At 42.5% G+C, this 22308-nt stretch overlaps 1 long non-coding RNA gene across 1 annotated transcript; it reads left to right on the forward strand.

The window, feature by feature from the left end:
* The first annotated feature begins 1901 nt into the window (after positions 1-1901).
* On the forward strand, positions 1902-8648 carry LOC138690758 (uncharacterized). Its single transcript, XR_011329545.1, has 3 exons — positions 1902-2560; positions 4802-5036; positions 5336-8648. It is a non-coding gene; the product is annotated as an uncharacterized lncRNA (long non-coding RNA).
* The last annotated feature ends 13660 nt before the right edge of the window (positions 8649-22308 follow it).

Consider the following 22308-nt stretch of genomic DNA (forward strand, 5'->3'; position numbering starts at 1 on the left):
CAAAAGCCATAAAAAAAACCCTGATAGAACTGCTTCAGGGGAAAATAGTAGGCATTGCAGTTCTTATCTGGCACCTGATTCCTTGAGCCATCTCACTGCGGTGGTAGAAAGTCTTTTCTACTGTTTATCACCAATGCCATGGGGCATCCTTCTCATTCACTCAGCACCGTGAGCTCGGGACCCATTATATCGGCTCTTTTGGCTCGTGATTTACTGAAGACCACAGAAAGCTATTCAGTATTGTTAGATTTATTAAGGATTTTAAGATCTTAAATGAGATGTTTATAGAGAAGTTAATCTTCTTGATTTTTATGCCAACATACCTAGAGCTGAAGGGCAAATTTAACCACTCTTTCAGCAGTATATTTGGTTAAATCAAGATATTAATATCAATTGGATTGCTTATATTTTCTGTGGTATAATGTAAGTCAAGGTATAACTGATGGTACTTAAATATCTTTGCACCTTGCAATACTGGATTTTAAGAACAGTTTTGACAAATGCTGGCTTTAAGCAGAAACCAGATTTATTTTCATTCAGTTCTGAAGTCCTGGCATTTCTTGAGGAAATGAAGAGTTTATTTGATAAACCCCAAATACCCAGGAACAGATTCCAAATGCTGACTTTAACAGAATGATGTTGATTTGCACCGGTTGAAATTTTCAGCCCTTTCTCTCCTACTTCATACATGAAATTTGCAGTAAGGCGGCACCAAATTCCCTTATGATTTTACTAGGAACTGCATCAGCCCCATAAAAGCAGTTATCTGGAAAGGAACAGACGAACAGATACCTAATACCTTGCCAAGTATTTTTATTAACTGATGATGGAGAACTACGCTAAGATCAGAGATCACCTTTCAAACCTTTTGGCCTAAATGTACTTTATCTTGGACTTAGAGTATATCCATCATACTTTGAAGTTAAAAAATGAACCAGTTAGTTTTTTGGAGTCCTTTCACACTGTACAGTAGCACTGCTGTTCAAAAGAATTATTCAAAAATCATTTAAGGTTTTATTTAACTGTAAATATTTATTTTTCATCAAAGGAAGGAAGTCCCAGAGGTGGGCTAGGCATCCAGCTGGCTGGTTTTCAATAATATATTAATTTTTGTACGCTCTTTTCCAAGCTGTGCAGTCAGCAAGAGTTGGTAGCTGTTGAAGACAGGGTCTTCTGCAAAGGCTAGGAATAAGGGCAAGTTTCTCATACATAAACACGATGAGCCATATTCTGCTCTAGAAAGGATTTATCCTGATTTTCTTTTTCCCCCAAACCAAAGGTTTGATTTCATTGCAAGGCAAAGCAAACCATTTGTTTCCAGTCGAAGCAAAACATTTTGTAGGCGCCTAAATATTCCATTATAAAATCTTTCCTAATTTAGGCAAATTTTCAAAATAGTTTATTTTTACTATATGATAGAAATGGAAGCTAGAGTTCGATGCTCCTCCAGGAGACACTAAACCCCTGTGTTTGCAAACACGATAACAGCACTGCACAGATGTTTCAGACAAGCATGGACCTGCATAAACACAGAAAAAAACCTGTCCAATCTCTCTAGATGCTAAATTGTACAAGGAGTAAAGCATGCAAAATTAATACAGCTCATGATACTGAAATAAGGAAAATACCAATCAAAGTCTCCAACTGCCTATGATATGCTATGATATGAAATGTCCCAGAGACACAGGATTTAGACTGAAACCTATGTCAGCAGTTAATGACTGGCTTGCAAAATGGTGTGATTAGTTATTTTTCAGTATTACCACATGTGGATACTCTAGCTATGGCCCGGGACAGATCTATGTTAGTGATGCATGAAAGCAAACTTCAACATGGGATGAAATACAGGGATGCAATTAGCATTGTACAAGAAAATAATGAGGAAAATATTAATTGCCTGCACATCATAAATCTGACCTGTGACGATTTTTTCCGTAGCTGTTGCCAGAAAGGAAAATTCTACAGAATGATTTAATGAAGAATCCAGTCGCTCTTCCCACACATGTAGGGTTGTTTGGATGAATGTACATTGAACTGGGTGAGGTGGAAAAATTCACAGCTTGACTGGACCAGGTCCTCAGCATCCTGCTCTGGCTGGACCTGCTGCGAGCAGAAGACTGGCCTGGGTGGCTTCGGGAGGTCCATAGGGGCCCTATGAAGACACGAAATGCTACCGGTTTGCTGTATGGATGAACAGAGAAGGCCATGTATTAGTCGTATCATGCAGGGAAAAAAAATCTGAGACTTAAGCATAGCCTGGAGGCTTACATACAGGAAGATTTGCAAGTGAATATAAAGTCAGTATTATATAAATACAAGCTAAAGGATCAAAAGGCAGATAGCGTGGCAGTGTTTTCCACAATGGTTAGGTACTCATACGTCTGATCAGGCTTGGGAAGAAAGATGAATAATTCCATTTAAATCATATTGAACCAGAACAGGTGGCTCAAGATCTACGCGAGGACTAGAAAGACAAGGAGAGAAGCAAGACGAGCAGGAGGACGGTGTGAGGTTCAAGCAAACCCATCCTGATCCACGCTGGCTGAAGCTCAGCCCCAAGGTACGTGCTTTGCACCGTGGCAGGGAGCATATGAGCAAACATTTTTGGGGCTATTGCATCGGTGTTATCTTCTTAAAGGGAGGAAGAAGATTCCTAGTGCCGTCTGTATCCTTGACCCTTCGTGCTTTCTGCTTTGAGCATAAGCCCCTTATCAAATTCATGCATAAATATTGTACAACTTTTAAAGTTGTGTTTAGCTGCTTAGATTTCAAACCTGAGTAAATGGAATAATTTTAATTATTTATTTTTCGCTCTGCACTGCTGCTCGGGGCAAATACATAAAGATGATGCATTTCAAAATCGAAGCTTTTGACTCAAAGTTTAGCAGAGTCATTAGTCATGTCACACATGCCAAGTCTGGTGGAATTTGGCATAGCTTTTTAAACTTTAACAAGGGGTAAATTAAATGAACCTTTACCTAAGATATACTGCTGAGGACAGAATGCCTATGGTTACAATAGGGATGCTAATTTATCAAGAACTGTTGAGTACTCAGCTTCGTATTAAAATACCAGTGTCAGCCAGGATCAATCCCTACAAATCTGCCAAGAAAGATACAACTTGGATCAAACAATAACATTTTTACTCAGGCTGCACAGACACAGTTGGCTCTGATGTGTTTTCCTGGGTGAATTACAAAAGCAGGATTTGGAGATTCTTCCGTCTCAGGAATTAAATGCTCAGAAATATTGGCTGTCAACTTGAAAAATGTTAGATCTGCATCTCTCCACAATTGTCTTAAGTTTCTTGGAACTGAGCCCAGCTATTAGCAGGGGGTAAATAAGACAAAAATTGACAACAATGTGCATTATAGGGCGAAGCATTGAAGGATGAGTTTTAGATGTGAACGGTTAATGGATTTCTTAGAACTGCAGTATTTGATTTGAAGCTTACCATGTTTTTGAAGCAGGTTCACCTCGGTTGCTCTCTAAAAATTAAAAAAAAGATATATATTTTATTCCTTTTGAAGTATGGTGAAAATGTGGGGTAGTGTTTATTAAAAATATGTGTTAAATGTGCAGCATTGTAAGTTTGAGGTCAGCCAGATTCAATCTGGGTGTTGGTGTAGACCAGAACAGTAAAATGGAAACTGCTTGGTGAAATAAGGGTTAAGTATCTATTATTTCCAAGTATTCACATTATTTCCAAACTTGTCCTTTTGTTTTCATAATATACTGTGCCCATATGAGTACGAGGTTGTAAGGTCAGACTGGGAGTAATTCTGCCTTTTCAGAGAAATGGTTTTTGCTGTATTATTTCTGCTGACTTATGTGTTTGGACAGTAAGAATCTTTCTCCTCTTCCATGTGATGAGCTAGGCTTTCTATCCTACATCATCTTTACTAGCACTGAAAAGCCCCAAGAAATAGATGATAATTTTACCACAGAGCCAATGAGTGAATAGCACAGCTAAAATATGGCAAACTTGTAAAACACACCATTTCAACAGGTTCATTCAGTTGTATGCGGCGAGCATGAACACGAATACCTTGACGCAAGCCCCAAGCAGCATGAACAAACCTAAATACATATTAAAGCTCAGTTCAGCAAGGTACTTCAGCCTGAGGTTATTTAAATGTGCGTGTAGTCCTATTAGCGTCAATAAATATGTTTACATCCATGCACAGTGATGTGTGTACTAAAACGCTTTGCCAAGCTGAGGGCTGGCAAGCAAAGCAGAGCCTTTATTCCCTTCTCTGTATTTTACTGCTGAAGCAAATGAGTGATTTTTCTGCCTCTCTCTGGACTTCCTTTCTTAGGAAAATATTTTCAGTGGTATTTTTCTTTAGGTTCTGGACGTGTTTTTGCAACAGCACTGAGTTCCCTCCTCCTTCCCCGTGGCAGTGCTACCTGAGCCTCTCTCCAAGCAGCTGACGGAGGCTTTGGGTAGAGCCTGCCTGCATTTACACCAGCTTCAATTCTTTCCTGGTGCCAACACCAAGTTTCACTTTGGAGCTTGAGATAGGTTTCTACCCAGAACTCAGATAAATCTGCAGACCATAACGATGAATTTGGGCACACAGATTCTAAAAACAGTGTGTACATAATGCCTTTAAAAATTTACTCAGTTGGGAGCCATCACCCCCTGCCCTGCCTTGCCTTTAGTAAACTGTTGTTATGACCCAGTAATCACATTTTATATCTGGAAGTTTGTTGTTTTTTTCCATATATAGAAACAACTCTTGATTTTCTCAAGAAGGAAAGGAGGATTTTTTAAAATATTGTGTTTCCATGATTACAGGTATGTATTATGGCATTTGAAAGGAAATGACTTCCACTTATATTTGGTTGATGGAGACCATCCAGGGGTCATGATGTGCAACAGAGAAACTTCCAAACAGTTTGTGAAGGCACAACTTCAGTAAGAAACATAAGCCTGAGCCTGAACATAAGCATCTGGGTTGTTCCATTCGATGAGACCATATAGCCAACAAGAGATGGGCTGAACTGGAGTCACTTTGTTTTTACCAAAAATGGTAAGGGACTAAGACCTTGTAGCAATGTAAACTAATAGTTCAGATTCAGTAGTTGCACTATCATTAGGTCACTGGGTTAGAGAAAATGTTAAATGGAAACTATTCAGAGTACACCAGTAAGTCCCAGTAAAGTATGGGAGCGGACACGTTAGGTGCAGCTTCACCAGGGTTCCCGTAAATGAGGAGTTTACAAGTTCCCATTGATCATTTCTCTTTGTAACATGTGTATAAAATAGCAATTTGAAGTTTCAGAAGTGTCATGTCTGGATGATGAGTCCATCAATTTTCTTTGGCTGCAGGTTTCCCTTCAGTGGCTGGAACGTAAATTATGAGAAGCTGAAGGAGAAAGCTGTAAATTATTGGGCTCTGCCAACTTCAATATTCTCAGCCTGATGGATCCTTGATTTGACAACAATCTGCTCGTCAGTCACTCTTGCAAAATATTAACATGCTCAATTATCAAATGTGTTAGCCAACTGTTAAATTTAACGGATAGAGCAGTCGAAAGTCCGGAGACACAAAGGCTCGGTCAGACCCAGCTTCCATTCCTGCTGAAAGGCATCTGCTGGAGCTCAGGAGCTGCTTGTTGGTGACCTGTGACAGCAGAGTTTCTTCAGGGTTTACAGTATTTTTTAGGAAATTCTGGCTCTTTTTATGCGAAAAATGGAAAGAAGAGCACAAATGTTGTTGCTCAATCTCCCCTGGTGCAGTCTGAGTTTCTGCTCACGGTCAATGGGAACGGAGTGTGCTCAGTGCTCCCAAAAATCAGTCTCTTGGAAGAAGCAGAAAGCAGATTATGTGCCTAAACGAAGTCCCCAAGTTTGGGAGGAAAAGCCAGGTTACTGTCACCGAAGAGTATTTTATAACTAGTAAAGCAGGTGTTAAGGTGTCTCCTAATAGCCAGTGCAAAAAGCTCACCTTCATCTGAAAGACCCTTTGGGAAAACCGTCCCACTTCACTGCGATTTTATCTGTCCTCCTGTATTTTTTCCCCTCTGGTCTATGAGCAGCCATGGCAGCGACGTCTCTTACTGCCCACTTTTACGGCACCCGGTGCTGTGATTTGGACCTAAATCAGTCTGGGAGATGGCAGAGAGCGCGGCGAGCTGACCATCAGATTTCCCCAAAGGTTATATGAGCAGGCCAGAAAATTTGGCTGTCTGGGGAAAAGCAGAAGCCAACGGTGCATCCAGGAGAGCTGTGGGAGTGCGGGTTAGCAGGAGGGGACGGAGATGGGACCACCACAGGGAAGGGGCCACCAGTGACTACCTGCATCCCTCAGAGATAGGGAACAGGCATTAGAGGTCGGAGAGAAATCCGCAATGCAGTAAAGGTGGGTTGCCCCTTCTCCCCCCCCCCAAATACGAATTTTAAGAATATTTTACTGGCAATAACGGAGGGAATCCCTTCTAGCATTACAGCACAAAATGAAAAAGGTAAGTGGTAACAGCCTCCAGCACCTCTGCTCGTGGAGCTGCAGTAGCAAGGTGGCTTGGAAATACCTACTAACAGGAGGGCCTGTCCTTAATAAGCACTGTTAGTTTAATTGCCCCCATTACAGATGTTATCAGCAGCAGGAAGAAGAAAGGAATCGCCTGTCAAGTGGAGCAGGAACGCCAGGAGAGTCAGCAGAGCGGACTGCTGCGCTCTGCTGAATGTATAATGAAACTGCCAACCGGCACAAGTAAGGAATTATGCATTTAAGCTATAAGGCCTCTCTTCAAAAATTCCTGCAGCTTTTTTTTTTGGTATGACTATATACGAGCCCTCCTAAAATCAGGTGCCTGCAGAGCTGGTTAAATGAGCACTGGCCATTGGTCTAGGAAGCTCTGAGACACCTCCCACCAGTTCACGTTGGCAAGCTTTTTATAGATGAGGCATTGATCAATTACTACATGGAATTGTTTGTGTGGAATTTAAAAAGAAAGTGGTACCTTTAAGCATTACTAGTCTGCCTCAGGAGGTGATGATGAGCATTAGTCTGTCTCCTCATGCTGTAAATTATGATGGGCCACTGTAGATATGGGTGTTGTCCTAAACATTAAAAACAGTCACCTGGAAACAAATAAAAGTATGAGTGATAACCAAATGCAAATTTATCCCCCATTTATAACATGCTAGTAAATGCTGACATTCAGAGAGAGGGAATGTAGTGCAGGAGGAGGATGTTGGGTTTTGCAATTACAGTCCCAATCCATTCTCAAAAGATTAAAGTTTTACACAGTGGTTGTTCTCAGGAAATTTGCTGAATCCTAATATTTAAGATGAAAGCATAATAAAGGATGATTTTTTTTTAAAGAATTGTCTGATAGGTTTGATTTGCCAGTTCTCACTGAAGTAAAACTTTCCACTGACTTCAATTATCAGTAAATTGTGTTGACCTCAATAAGCATTTTTGCAAACTGGACCCGTAACATGAATAGGCTGTTCTGCGCAGAAAAGTGACTGCATGAAAACGGCATCTTCTTACTCATCAATTCTGCTTCCCGAGGGCACACTGAGCTGCTGCATCTGACTTTAATGACAAAAATGAAGTTTTGCTGCTCCTCCCTCCTGCGAGACCTTCGGAGCTGGTGGAACTGGGCTGGGAATTTGCGCAACAGCAGCAGAGTTTGGGTAAGAAGCACCTTGCAGAGTGGTCATGTCCCCATGGTCCCACGTACCCAGCGGGCTGTGACCCCCAAGGTTGTCCCCAAGCCCCTCTCTCCACGTGACAATGAATCAACCGTCGTTTTCCCAGTGGGCTACTCCAGTCCAGGAGCTTTAAATGCTCTCTGTTTGACATCCTCCTGATATATTGCATTTGTAAAGGTGACCTTAAATATTTTAATGGTAATAATTCTTTCAAGGGCTTGAATCAGTAAATGTGCTATGTTCATATTTTGGCATTATATACTGTAGGCAATTTAATCCATATAAGCAGTTTCAGTGATATTAACACTGTAGGCAAACTGATACTAAAGTTTAAATGTCAGAGAGAGTTTTCATATTAGATCTAGTGCAAACAAAGCATTTTTTCTCCAAGTACTGAGGCATAAAATATCAGGAGATAGTAAAGACAGAGAGCACCAATGAATCTCAAATAAACAGGAGGTGAAATTTATAGTATTTTCAAATATGTGCCCTATCCAAGGACTGCTGCAGCTGCACAGATCTATAAAATTAGAGATAAGAGAAAAACCTTGTAGCGCTCCACAATAAATGCACCTCCACCAGGGTATCTATCTGGATTTCTGTAACTCCTTGGAGATTTACTAGTTCACCTTGGATTTATTACCCCACTGTGCATGCCGTGGATGGCGTTTTATATTTCATCCATCGCCCCGCTTATTATATAACGGCAGGTCCCAGTTACAATGTGCTGCCAAACCATCGCCCACCCCTTGCAGACGGGTGCGAGCAGAGAAACGCTGGGGTGATCCCAACCAGTATTTACCCAGTGATGCTATGGGACCTGTGGGATCAGGCAGGTTTCCATCCTGTGGCCCCAAAGCTCTGAGCCTTCTTGCACTCAATGAGCAGCCAAGACACTGTCTTATTGGGGAAAAAAAAGCAATGGACTGGATTAAAAAGAGGTGTTGTCCACAGTCTCCAGGTTGCAGTGAGGTGCCGGGTGCCGATGGCTCTGCAGAGCCACTGGCCCCAGTTAGGTGCGCCCCGTGGGGACGCCTGAGCCGACCGAGCGCTCAGCAGCACCAGCTCATAAAACCTGTGACAAATGGTCAAAAAGTTTATTGCCCATGTACTGCTGCTTATGACCCCATAAACCACCAAGAATAACGTGCGTGGAAACACGGGCTGTTTGTTAGGGTGTTTTCTTGTTAAATAACCTGACCTGCTCTGAAATCTCGTGCTGGCATCCCTGGGCAAAAAAAGGGGTGGTTGTAGGGAGCAGCCCACTAAAAATAAGTAGAGCATCCCTTGTGCCTGCTCAATAGGATATATAAATAATATATCCTCAGTCCCATGGAAACACTGACTTCAACTCCCATTTTTCGTAGAGGTAAATAGTAGAGGTTGAAGTCAAGATAATGGCCTGTTCTGTACATAGGAGATCTTCCTGCTAACATCCTCCTTGAACTGAGGACATCTCCCTTTCTCCGTTTCCCTGTCACGGCAGCCGTGCCTGCTGTGTCTGCCTCCTCTGCCCGGCCAGCCCCGGGCTGTTCACCATGTTTGTTTCAGCCTTGGAGGGCCACTAAACCTTAAGCTTTCCCCTTGCTTTTCCAGCAGGAGAACTGTGCATATAAGCACAAGGTAAATGGTGATGGACAGGAGAGGAAACCTGTTCCTGCAAGAGTGTTAATGCCAGTGTAGCCACCATTTGTTTCCCTCCAACGCAAAGGAGACAGGCTCCTCCGAACCAGATTTCCACTCAAGGAGGGGAACGTGAACACAGAAACAACTTCTATGTCTTTACAAAGCTTAATCATATTTCAGTACAATCAGTCACAGTTTCCCAAACTGTAGTAATAGGAGTCCTTGAACCTGGATGGGCGCGGGTAGCAAGACGGTGGCTGGATAATGAAGTTTGGGTGCGTGGTGTCAATGTTGCTTCATAATCAGCCTGCATTGTGCAGCACGTATTTTTCTCCTTTCTTTGAGACTTTGCCAATCACCATTATGCCACTCAACACAATTGTTAATCAGATTTTTTAGAAGTGGGATGAAGCTGGCAAGCTCTCTCCCTCAGAAAGCGCACAAAATGGTGTGGAGTGAATGTCGGCTCTATGGGAGACCAACTCAAGAACTCAAAAATGACAATTTTTGAACCATTTCTCTGAGCTACCCCAGCAAATGATGGGTACAAAATCACAGGAGGAAGAAGCACAAGTGCTGTCACGTGGGAGATGAGAGCAGGAGAGGAATGACCACTGAGAATCAAAATGTATGAGCTGATGATGCTCCTTTCTCTAAGGATTTTGTCCTTTCTGTCAAACACAGAAGGTTTAAACCCTCTAAAGGTTTGGCACAGCTGTGGTGACCATGGGTACGTTCATCACTGTCAGATAGACAGGACCGTGGTACAGGACTTGGCAGTACCCCTTTACCCCAAGGTATTTTGAAGGTGCCTCGGGCAACCTTATGCATCTGTACTTAAGGGGCCAAATCCTACCCCTGTTGGAACAGTGAAAAAGGTCCTCAGCATCCATCCTCCCCTGGCTCCTGGGGCTCCCAAGCTAAGCCCTGCTAGACCCTGCTGAGATGTTCCAGACCAGAAATGAGAAGAGTTCAAGACCTTCAAGACCCTCAAGACCCCACGGGTGGGAAGGAAGAGAGCCTCTGCCAGGAGCAGGTTCTTTCACTTTTCAGAAAACTCAAACATAAATAAGATCTTCCCAGCAGTGTAATTGCGTCAAGGTGAACTTTTTTCGTTCCAGGCTGAAGGACTCATCTGGAACGGCACTTCCTTCAGGAGCCCCCGACAGCAGATGCGACCGTCGCCTTTTCTGGCCACGGCACTTGGTCGAGCAAGTGACCCATGCACAGCTTGCAAACCGCAAACCCACTAAAATCGATGAGAACATGAACATGCTCAAAACCTGGTTACAAATTTCAGTCTCTTGCTGAAACAGAGCCAAGATCTTTAATTAATATTCAAATGTCCAATCGATATTTCAAGAAAATCAAAGTGTAGAGACCAACTTGTGCGTTCGTGTTTCTTTGTCCTGATTGCACTTCTTTTCATTGGGGTCACACTGTAGAGCTCAGGCTTGTTTAATTTTAAGCTCCCGTGACAGCCAGAGGAACCCAATTTTATTTGCCACTCTGCAAGATTCTTTTTAGTCGGAAGCAATTCTTTAGCTTTCTTTGGCCATCTTAAATTGACAAACTGTAAATAAGGTGTTATCGTGGCTTGTTTCTCCATAGAAGGTGCTATCACCATACTTAAAAACATATATAGAATGACTTGTGATAACTGCTACTACATCAACAGATGATAAACCAATAAATTAAAGTAACGGTGCATAAAATGATGAATTCTGATAGACTTAAGGCAATATAAAATAATTGGAGACTTTATTGCTATTTCCATTTTTAATGGGGTACTATGGCAGTACATTCTTGCAACAGGGCTGGAAAGGTAAATTAATCTTTATACATCATCATCAAGCAGTGTAAACATGGCCAAACTTAATTATGATATAGTAGATTGTTAAGTGTCTGCCCCACAGAGGTGTGATTGCTCTCAGGCAAGTGATTACAGCAGGGATGACTATCAGACAAGGTCTTCTTTAAAAGCCTGGTAGGAGTTTTGCATGCCTCTGACAATAAATCTGATGCGAAAGCCGTGCCAGAGAGGCATCTTTCCACGGTCTCAGCTGCAGCTGAACTGTATTCAAGGGACAAACACAAATTTATGGTGGAGCGTTAATGAAACGTGGCCTGAAATTGCAGTACTTTGCCAGTAAAAACTCTTGTTCCTTTGCAACAACACGATGGGAGTCATTGAAACTGCAGCCTGGGAGCAGGATGGAGTTGCTGGGTCCCCCCGGCTCGTCTCCCCACACCCACTGGCATCCCGTCCTACTGGGCTGGGGTCCCACAGGGAGGAAGATTCATGGAGGGGGTGACTAGGCTGATGTACTTGTAAAAAAAAAAGCAAAAACCTTACTTGACATACTGTCTTTTAGAAATTGTAGCACATTAAGGAGAGAAATGTAATACAACATGTATTTTCCACTTCTGTCTCTGATATTGTTTTCTGTCATTAGCAGCTTTGTTTCTGGCACAGATGTGAGATTTTATGAACCCATTGTACCATTACCTCTCTTTCCATGGTAGCAGTTTAATTTATACTTACATGTATAAGTATATATTTATACTTACTAGACATCCTCTGCAGTGATCTTGCTTCTTTAATGGAGTAAGTTCACTAAAGGAACACAAGGTAATTTATTCTTTAGATGTAGCTGCAAAATGTAGTTCAGAAATCTCACATTACAGGGGTTTTGTGAGAAATTTTGGGGAACTAATTCTGAGAAGAAGATATGTTTTATTGAATAGTTTCAACCAGTCTAGATTCGAAGTCTGTACAGTGTGGGCAGCAGAAAATCCAGGCCAGAGAATATCTTTTAGTCTCGGGGAAACTTTAATTATGTCTGCTTTAAAACTCATATTGTAGTATATGTTTTATGTTTCAACGCCATGATGCTGACAGTGGTATGAACTGAACAGATACGGAGTGGCAGATCTTTTTCACACTGTCAAATGCCGAAAGGTGTCTTAATAACTGGAAATCAAGCAGCAGCATGATCTTGAATTCCTTGATTACTCTAAGCCACTTTTTGGAGTTCAACATACTTGTGTTTATTTCCTGATAATTGTGCTAAGAGTTTCTGCTGCTAAATTGCCTCAGGAATTAGGATATGCTTTTGAGAGCAGTGGAAGGACTCCCCTGCTAGCACACCTCTCCAGAGCAGAAAACATCTCTCATTATGGAAATTATCATAGATGGTGTGTGAAGAGGGCAAAAAAAAGTAGTTTTAGGGCTATGGCAATGGTCCGCTCCAGATCACCAAGGAGGCCACTTGGCCCCATCTTGATAAGCAGAATAAAACAGCAGAGACGACAGAAAATGTTAAGATCCCAACTTTATGTGGTCACTAGTGTACCTTGCAGAGGGGTTCTCTGTACTTTAATTTCTATTTTAATTCTTTAATTCTCTTTTTAATTCCCTCTTTGCTCATTTATTACACCACTTTGCTCCTTGTTTGCACCACCTAAAACTGAACCAGTTTAATCTACACAGATCTCAAAGTCATACTGCACCCCTGCATCTTGCTTTTGCATTTCTACTCTTTGATAATAGCTTTTACTAGCAGCCCAGTTTAAATTCTTAATTTTGTCTAATTCCTCTAAATGCACAATGATTCTTCAACTGGAAAGGAAAGAGAGTAGCTCTGAATGATCCATATGTTGAAGTACTGTATTTTCATCATTTAAATGATAAACTTCCCATCAAATATCCACAAATGTACATTCATGACTCCCATCCAATGATCTATTGGCCAGAGGCACATACATTGTTTTAATTTATTTTGGAGTAAAGGTGCTTTCCTGCCGAGTTTGAATAAGCTTGCTGTGTACCAAACAGATGTTCAATAAAAGAGAGACTTTACTGAATATGACATATAAACACAGGGAAAGAGGATGAAGGAAGGAAAATTACAGGATGTATGGATTCCTGGTTCATCAAACAACAGGCCACAGTTTTAATTGGGGCCCTTTTATGGATGGAGCAGTAATGAAACAGAAGGACCAGGGATGTCTCGGGAGAAGGTAACATCTATGCGTTGCTTGTGGTGGAATTAACTTTGGTGAACCCACTGCGACAGCACACAGTTTCCCCGTCCTCCGCAGCAGCGTGATGGTTTCTGTGGTTGCTAAACTGTTCCTCCCATCATGGAAAAAAAAAAAATTTAAAAAATTCAATGGCATGATCTGGGAGAATTAAAGGGTCTGGAGGTGGGCACGTGAGGGTTTCTCCCCACGGTGTTAAAATACCCAGTTTTGCTCTTGCCAGGGAAAAGTGTTTGTTAAAAGGCCCGAGTCTTGCATCTATTCGGGCTTTTCCTATTTGGAGAGAGGTGCTATTTAAGGAGGCATTGAGGAGAGCAAAGCCGGCCTGATTCATCGGGAGATCAAAGAGGGAATGCTGCCTTTGAGATAAAGATGTCTTTGCTTTGAAAGGTTTCTCCTTTGTGCAGGAGTGCTGCGGTGGGATGTCCACCCACCAGGCAACATCTCTCTGGGTGGGACACCTCCTCCTAAGAGGGACACAGGAGAAGAAAAGTACCTACTCTGCCTGCTCCCAGTGAGCTTAACCTTGGGGGCGAAGGCAAATTTTAGGATGTTTCCCTCAAAGTGAGACTTTCTGCCTGACCTTCTCCAGATGTGCTCTGGCTTCACGGCCAGATGTGAGCAGGGCAGCACGACTGTGTCTGCAAAGTGCCTTGACCTTCTTGACAGATATTTAGACTCAAACCTGCATCATTTAAAATTGAAAAATGTTAAAACCCCACTGAAAACATTCTTATTTGCAGGCACTCGCAAATGTAAATCCCAATGCCGATTTGCTAAGGAAGATTAATTGTCATTTTCAGCCTAGCAATTTGCCATGCTTGTCCAGGGGCTGGGCGCTTTGCCTCACTCTACCTTCCAGTACTGATGCATCAAAGTGGTGAAAACTTAAAGTATTTAAATACTTTTGTGGGCATTTTGGTAAAATTTGATGATACAAGAGGCGGACTGGCTCTTGCAGATGCTACTATCAGCGCTTTCCATCCACATTTCTAGGTACTTTCAAAAATCAGTCCTAATAGTAGTGATAATGCCCTGGCATGCAGTGTGAGACACCCTACATGAACATCGTTAAGCTGCTGAGGCTTCCCAGAGAAGGATAACAGAATCAGTTTATGCTGAAGACTAATAAGACTGCACATTCTGTCTTCATTTGTGTTTGCATGCAAATTTACTTCAGTTTTTATGGTTGGTAAAGACTGGCGTAATAATCTGGAAACCGCAGTATCCCCAGCGCCACGGGCATTGCTGAGAGCCTGGAAGGGTTCCTGCTCTGAAAGCATCCCGACTTGCAGACGCTGACTCTCCAGGTGTCAGAGAGATTTTTCAGTGTAAAATGGAGCAGAGAGAAAAGGTAAGGAGCAGCTACAGGCAAAGAGGTTTTTATCATTGACTTGTATATTCAAAATGGGGTCAGCGTTCTCCAAGACCAATGGTTTGGTCATTGTGGCAATATCAGACCGCTTCAAGCTCAGGTGATTTTTCCCTGGGGCTGTGCTTTGCAGTGAGAGCTGCGTGTCATAGGATGGGCTCCAAATATTTACAAACAAGCAAGATATTTACAAATATTTACAAATAAGCAAAAGCTTATTAGGGAACTGGGATCCAACAGACTACAGCTTGTCTGGCTTGAATCAGCGGATACAGAGACTTTGGCATCTTGATTTCTATCTATCCATTTATTTATTTATTTGTTTTAAATCATGATGGCCATGCAGGACTTCAGAACTCCTGGAGTTACCCTAACCCTACGTTTACAACATCCCTAAGCCAAAAGGAAGACTGTGATGAGGTGGGGTTTTTTAATGTAGTCTTTCAGAGAGTCTCATTAGCATGCTTGAGCTAGAGAATGTATTTGGTGGTATCTTAAGTGCACAGATGAACGTAACCGCTGAGTGGGAGCGGCACGTAAATGGCAGAGGGTGTTTTGGTGGGATCTATAAGCGGCAAAGGGAATTGCATTTGAGAGCAGAAGATTCAAACAGAAAATTGTAATGATGAAGCCAATCAACTTCATTAAAGCTGTTATTTTAAATCCCTCTTACATGACTGAGTATATTTAAAACAGCCGCGTCGGAGAGACCTCTAATCTGTATGTGAATGAAGAGTCTTCTGAGAAGCCTTTTAATTCTGAAAGAGAAAAAGTAACTCAGCACTTTCTGAGCTTGTCACTGATACTGTTGAAGCTTTGCTGCTGCTTCTTCTTCCCAAAGTTCCGGCTCCTGACCTGACTCAGAGTAAAAGCATTATTATCGATAGTTATTTAAGGTAAATCTCAGCATGTGTTATTTGAGTGGGAACATGCAGGCACTCGCAATGACAAACTTTCTTTCAGAAAATTCTCAGCTTTGCTTAACTCTCCTATATTCACTTTTTTAGAATTAACTTCCTTTCTACAACCTACAAAATGTGTGGTTTTATTAGAAAAACAATGATCAAATAGTGAGTACCTGCACCTCTGAGTTTTTCAGCTGCAGGTGCAAAAAATCCAGATGCATAATTTGCAAGGAACAATTGAGCTTAAAAAGATAAGACTTCCCTTCTCAGCAAGTCCTAAATACTTTTGCTTTTTTTCCCTCTAAATCACATGCCACTGTAGGGCCAGGAAGAAAAAGAACGATCTCAGGCAAACTGCTGCTGCACGTGCAGAAATCAGTCACACCCAGCATCACGTAGGGTTGTGGGCCAGGCACTACGGTGCACAAACACCTGCTGTCATAATATATCTGGGTAAAATAGTGGGAAATGGGTATAGCAGCTTTTGCCACCAGCATCCAGCAGAAATTTCAAGATCAACCATTGTAAAATGTGGTCTCTTTTCCCTCCCACTCCTTTCTTTTCAGTTACAAAAACTCCCGAGTCATTTATCATGATGCTCAAATAATAGTTTAGGTGTGAATTTAGGACACAAAATAGCTCAAGTTGAAAAATACTTAATGCTCTGTTTGCTGGAGAGCTCAGCCAAGCCCCAGTGCTCGGCGAGAGCTGCCCTTCCCGCTCGGGGCTGATGCTCGGCAGCCCCCGAGCCGCAGGTGATGGGCAGGTAAGGGACTGCACCGATCCTGACCAGATCAGTGGGCAGGCTGTGGTGCTCAGGGTGGTGAACGGGCAATGTCACAGCAAGGAAAACGCATAAGAGCTATTTGAGGCCAGAGGCGACACTTATTGTCAGGTCTGCTTTGTGCTACAGATAAAATAACGTACCACAAAACCGCACAGAAACTGAAAATGGGAGGATGAACTTTTTCATCCTTCGCTGAGTATGTTGGGACGAGAAATGGGAACACTGGTAAAAAAACCCAAAACTTTTAGAAGTCTTTAAGGGACAACGAGAGGTTAAGAGACAAGGGTTGGCATTACTGTGAGGATCAGAGGTTTAAGGAAAGCATTAATCAGTCAAAATCTCAATAAACACCATCTCTGAAAAAAAGTCATGCCGTTGTGAGCAGTAGGTGAGAATATGCAAATACGAACAAGATAATAAACACGTAGCTGAGAAAAGTGAGTAGGATATATGGTGAAAGATGGCGAAAATGAATGGCAAAAGAAGACCTGAAGAAAATAAAAGGTCTAAGTGATAACTGGCATCAGACCGGACTGTACCTTTTTTTAAAGAAGCCACTGAGATGCTAACCTGGAGATTTATAAAAGCTCTTCCTTGGCACAACATGCTAGTTACCTTCCAGTTGAGATGAGAAAGTAGCTCAGCTGTGGAACTGTGATTGCTTTCTCAAAAATACACAGCGAGATTCGTTAATTTGCAACGGGGAAGCAATATTGCCCCTTTAATAATAGATCATGTTATATCCCAGTCCGCAGCACGAGCCACCAGCCATTCAGAACCAAGCAGTGAATAAATAGGAGTTTACAACATGAAGTATGATATCATGTAAATAAAAGCCCATGTAGACTTACTGCATTGTCACTATGTGTAAGTACCTACAACCAGGAGCACCAGGTCTCCTATGCCAGCTGATTAATTCAAGCGTGAAGTTTCAAAACACTCAAGCCAGGGCTATATTTTTAACAAGATGGATTGGCAGTTTTAGTAATTCCCAGATCCCAAACACATATGAAACAAGCCCTTGATGAGAAAGGTCTGATTACAAATAACCTGCAGAGAGATGAAAGTTCGCTTTTAATATCTGGGTTTTTAAGTCTGCTTTAGACTTTCAAGAGGCTTCAAAGAAGGCAAAGACTAGAAAACAGTTTGATTTAATACTGTTAGATGTGTGAAATAAAATGCTGGACAATAAGAGATGTAAAACAAGCAACAAGTGCAAATGACTTAAATCAAATTAAAGAGCTAATTGAAAATAATGGAATTAAAATCTTTTTTGTTGTTTTTATTCATCTGTTTTTCATGACTGTTTGCAACAGCATTTTTTTTAATCTTTTTTACTTTGAAGAACAAACTTTCTCCACCATAAAAGACAATTATTTTAGTCAGTATCTGAAATGTCATTCTATGGGGACGTAAATGCTAAATGCCAGTCAGGAAGAGAAGCACCGTCATCATAAACCAGGAGGACAGCCAGACAGCTATATGGCCTTTGTCTATAGAGCTCTGATACAACATCTTGATACCGAGTTACTTTATCTCCCATTATAGTGACCCTCACTAACACGTCTTTGCTTTCATTCTCTGTACTCTCTAAAGGAGATAGTCTTTTCTTCATCTGGCATAAGCACTCTTAGCTTCAACTGTGCAAACCTCTGCCTCCGGTGAGTAACCACGAGGTAAAGGCAAACTGAAATCTGAAATCTGTTCGGTCTGAGAACAGTTTTTGCTCAGATCGCCCAATATGGAGTTACTTTTTTTTGAAAGAGACTTTGGTGTGTGTTTAAATAACTGAAGAGAAACGGGGTTCACATTAGACTATTTATGTGGTTTTCTTTTCATGATAGCAAAGGAGTGATTCCTCTGCTGGGGGATCGGTGTGAATGCAAACCTGCCTGTGCTAGAGGGATACGCTCTTCTGTGTTCCCAGTGAAATGCCACCGACACGTGGGAGACCAGGTATCCCACCAGGAACGCAACTGTCCTTAGGGCTCTTTGTTGTCCCACTTCTCTTACCCCGTCCAGCACCATTGCCCTGCCAGGTTGACATCTCCTTGTTTTCGTCTGTCCCCTCGCAATCCCAGCACGCCTCCTCCTCAGTTTTGAGCGCCGGGGCAGGCAGGGCTCAGCAAACATGCATTTGTCCAAAGGGACTACGAAAGCCAGAAGTCTGCAGTGCTTAGAAAAATAGAGTAGCATATGATTGCAGAGTGCGTCTGCATGGGGATATTACCTACAGCCTTTGAACGAGGCTTTGCAAAGAGCAAAACTCAGCCCGAGCCCACCAACCTGTTAAATGCATTTTGTACAGAAAACGCCACCACGAATCCCTGCCATCGGTGTTCAGAAAGTTTCCTCCTTTTTTTTTGAATGGAAGCTCGCAGAAATAACTTCTCCACAGGCATGGGAGCTGCTTGGTCAGGCTGCCCCAGCAGGTTCAGCTGCCCCGTGGCTTTAGGGGTTAATTCTGCTCTATTCCACCCTGCACACAAGCAAACTGCGCTGCCTTTCTCGTGAGCAGCTTCGTTTTAAATCTTCAAGAAGAATGATGGAAAAAGCAACTGAGAAAACATGAGGACAATTCCCCCCCGCTTGTGGGAACGGTATTTTTTAAATGAAATTATTTCCCCTGTGTGCTGCTACACTGCCTCTTCATTAGAGGGAGAGGAGAAGCGTGTGTGCTTGCCCGATGCTGAGCGTTCATGGTATGCAGAGACTGCATAAAGAAATCATTTCTGGTGCTAAAAACCAAACCGTCACTGCTCCTTAAGTTTGGTGAAATATCCAATCAGTCTCAGTGGGGTTTTTGCAGGAAAAGGAATTAAAAAAAAAAAAAGGGAAGAAAAGGAAGAGAGAAAACCCACCAACCCCAGTGCGTTCCCATAATGAAGGGTCTAAAAATGCCCCACTCATTGATGCAAAATTACAGTTATTGTTTATCCTCCTTCTACTTCACACAGCTTTATACAATACGCACCACGAAAAATACAAGCAAACAACCGACACATTAGTTAAGAGACCTTCCATTTTACTTTGGCAGTTCACGATAATGGAATTTAATTGTGGAAAAAGCTGAATAATTTTAGCTGAATGTCATTTGGTTCATTCAAACTGGGAATCAGGGACATTTTTAACAAAGGTTTTCAAACTTCTTTTGAAATCAGGAAGCTGCTGTGCACAGATAAGGGGAGAGGTTTGAGGATTCTCTATCAGAAATTTCAAGGTTTTTTCCATCTGCTTTTTCACATTAACTGGTAATTATCCAGAAAGGCACATAATAGTGCAGAAATGACAGAAGCTGACAAAGGTTTTCCTAAGATATGTAAATTGTCAGTGATAGGCAAGGTGCAACAGAAAGGCTTTCTACAGCACAATTATTTATGCCAGTTTCATTTGCTTTTAGGTAGCACTGATGGCATACCGCACCGCCGCGTCTATCACAGGCGCTGCACATTCCCTTCACCACCAGCGCGCAGGAGAGATGGCAAAAACCAAGCTTCAAGGTTGGTGGTCTCCTCCGGCTCCGCTATTTTCTATTAAATACGTGTGCACGTGTGCCTCTGTGTATAGATATTTCTGAGGACTCTCTTGTTTATTAGAACGTTCCCCTTCATTTCTCACGCTGCATAAATAAATAAAGTGGCACCCTTCCCACCGAAACGGCTTCCACGTCTGGGTTACGGTTGGTGTACAAGTCCACCTTCCTCACAGCAGTGTTATTTGAGGGAGGCTACGTTAAAGCAGGCGCTCAGCGGTTTGCACCTGACATTCGTTAGCCCTTTGCACTGATTGCATGTTTTCAGCAAATAGGTGAGCCCCTCCAAAGTGCTCAGATAGACTCCGACCGCCAGCTGAAGAGCCCAGCGATGGCTGCGCAGGGCTCCGCCGGCTGGGGTTGAAGAGGCGGGTGGTGGGACATCCACCCCATCTGCTTTTAAAAAGGGATGGCCGGATTCGGATACTCTTAGCTTATACTCCTTAGGGGAGAAAAGACCCTCTCTCCCTAAATTGCCCAGTCAGCCTCAGGAGTTATTTACACATAGGAGTGCAAAAATGTCACCCTCCGTGACATGTCCCTGCAGGTCACCAGGGTAGGCTCCGGGTCTTGAACAGGGTTTTACACGGGTATTTTAGGTCTCTGCTATACAAACAGAAGGACGGAGGGTGGAGGTTTGAGAAATAACCCCTTTCAAAAGGAGCGGTTGGGCTTCTGAGTCCTTCTGGGAGGTTAATTTTATTTAAGTAAAGTGTAAGGGGCTGTGCACAGGAGAAATTCCTGCCTGACCCCTGCCGCGTTCGGCTCATACCGGAATTACAGGCTTTAATTAACCTTTTCTGGGAATAGGACTTCATATGTAACTACATATGTAATGAGAGGTTATAAGATCTTTAATGGATGAAAGGACTTTACCTATCAGTCCCTGATGTAGTGGTACCAGAGGTATTATGGTGGTATAATTACTTTACATTAGCACGTGAGTGATGTTAAGTTACTCTGATGGGGGGGGGGGGTTCCACATGTGTGTGTGTGTGGAATTAATTTCCTTTATGGTAATATTAACTTAAGCTAATGGGGGCTGTGAGAAAGTAAACAAGGATGCAACACAATAGATTTGTATAGAAAAAAACCCCAAGATTGCATTTGAAAGTCAATGGGCTTAGATATTGGCTATAAGGACCTTGTCTCCTATCTCCTGTGATACGTTATTAATTGCAAAGGGACGGAATCCCCAGAGGAGACCTCAACTCAACCCTGGGGGAGACCCCAGGACACGACGAGGTGGAGGACCAGAGCCCAAGCCCAGCTGGAAATGCATTTGGGGAATATGCAGGTTAGTTAAATTAGGTGTCTGGAGCAGCAACGTACTTCTGGTATTTTTACAGAGCATTTAGGGTACTAAAAAATCTCCTAACTGATGTTAATTATTTCATTAAACATTCTGGATTTGCTTTGGTTTTACGTTTTAGTTTTTTTAAAATACAGTTTCAATTAGATCAAAACCTGTCAGGCCTGCGAAGAGGGTCTTAGGTGATCTGTGCGCAGCGGAGCTGAGGACTTTTGCTATTATCATGCACGGATTTCAGGTTAGAGCTGGCAAAAGGACTTTGAAAAGGCATGAAGGCACTTAAGGACAGAAACCTCTTTTACCGAGTAACAGCTAGAGCTGGGTGAAACCCTGAGGATGATCAATAAACAATCACGGGAACAGTGGCATGAATCTAGCCTTGCTATCGTTACATGATTCTGCACTTGCTTGTAGTGACATTTTGGCCACTGTGCCACTGGCAGATGCACTCCTGAGCAGAGGGAGGATGCTGCCAGCACCCAGCCCTGGGTCCTGCCTTGAAAGCAAATCCTAAGTGAAGTTTTTAAGCCTCAAACGACCAGAAAAAAGCCTGAAAAAAAAAAAAAAACCCAACCAAACCAGAGGACTGTCTGCCTGAGTCTGCTGCCAGCCTGGAGCTTGGTCCCCCCATGAGCCAATGCCACACATCTGCTTAGAGAGCAGAGCAAGGAAAAAGCATCAACACAGCTCATGTGAGCCGTTATACTTACCCAGCAGAGCTTAAATTTTGACCATTAAATAATTACAGCAAAATACTCGCCATCCATCTACAGCCAGAGAATTATTTACTAAAGCTATTCAGCAAATAATTGGGAATAATGAATCCATCAAAGGCAATTGTATACTGAAAAAGAGGTGAAATTCACAAGAGGGATTATTCGCTTCAACTTATTCACTCAGCCTTGCTAGTAAAGAGGTGAAGTATAGGCTTGAAGGAGACTGCACCGGCATGGCAGACTGTATGTAACAGAACGACAGAAGGGTAAGAAAAAACATTGAGGCTGAAAAAAAGGACTGCATCAAAACGTACCCGTCGCCTTGGCTCTTGCTGTCCCCTAATG

This window comes from Haliaeetus albicilla, chromosome 23, assembly GCF_947461875.1.
Source record: "Haliaeetus albicilla chromosome 23, bHalAlb1.1, whole genome shotgun sequence".
NCBI lineage: Eukaryota > Metazoa > Chordata > Aves > Accipitriformes > Accipitridae > Haliaeetus > Haliaeetus albicilla.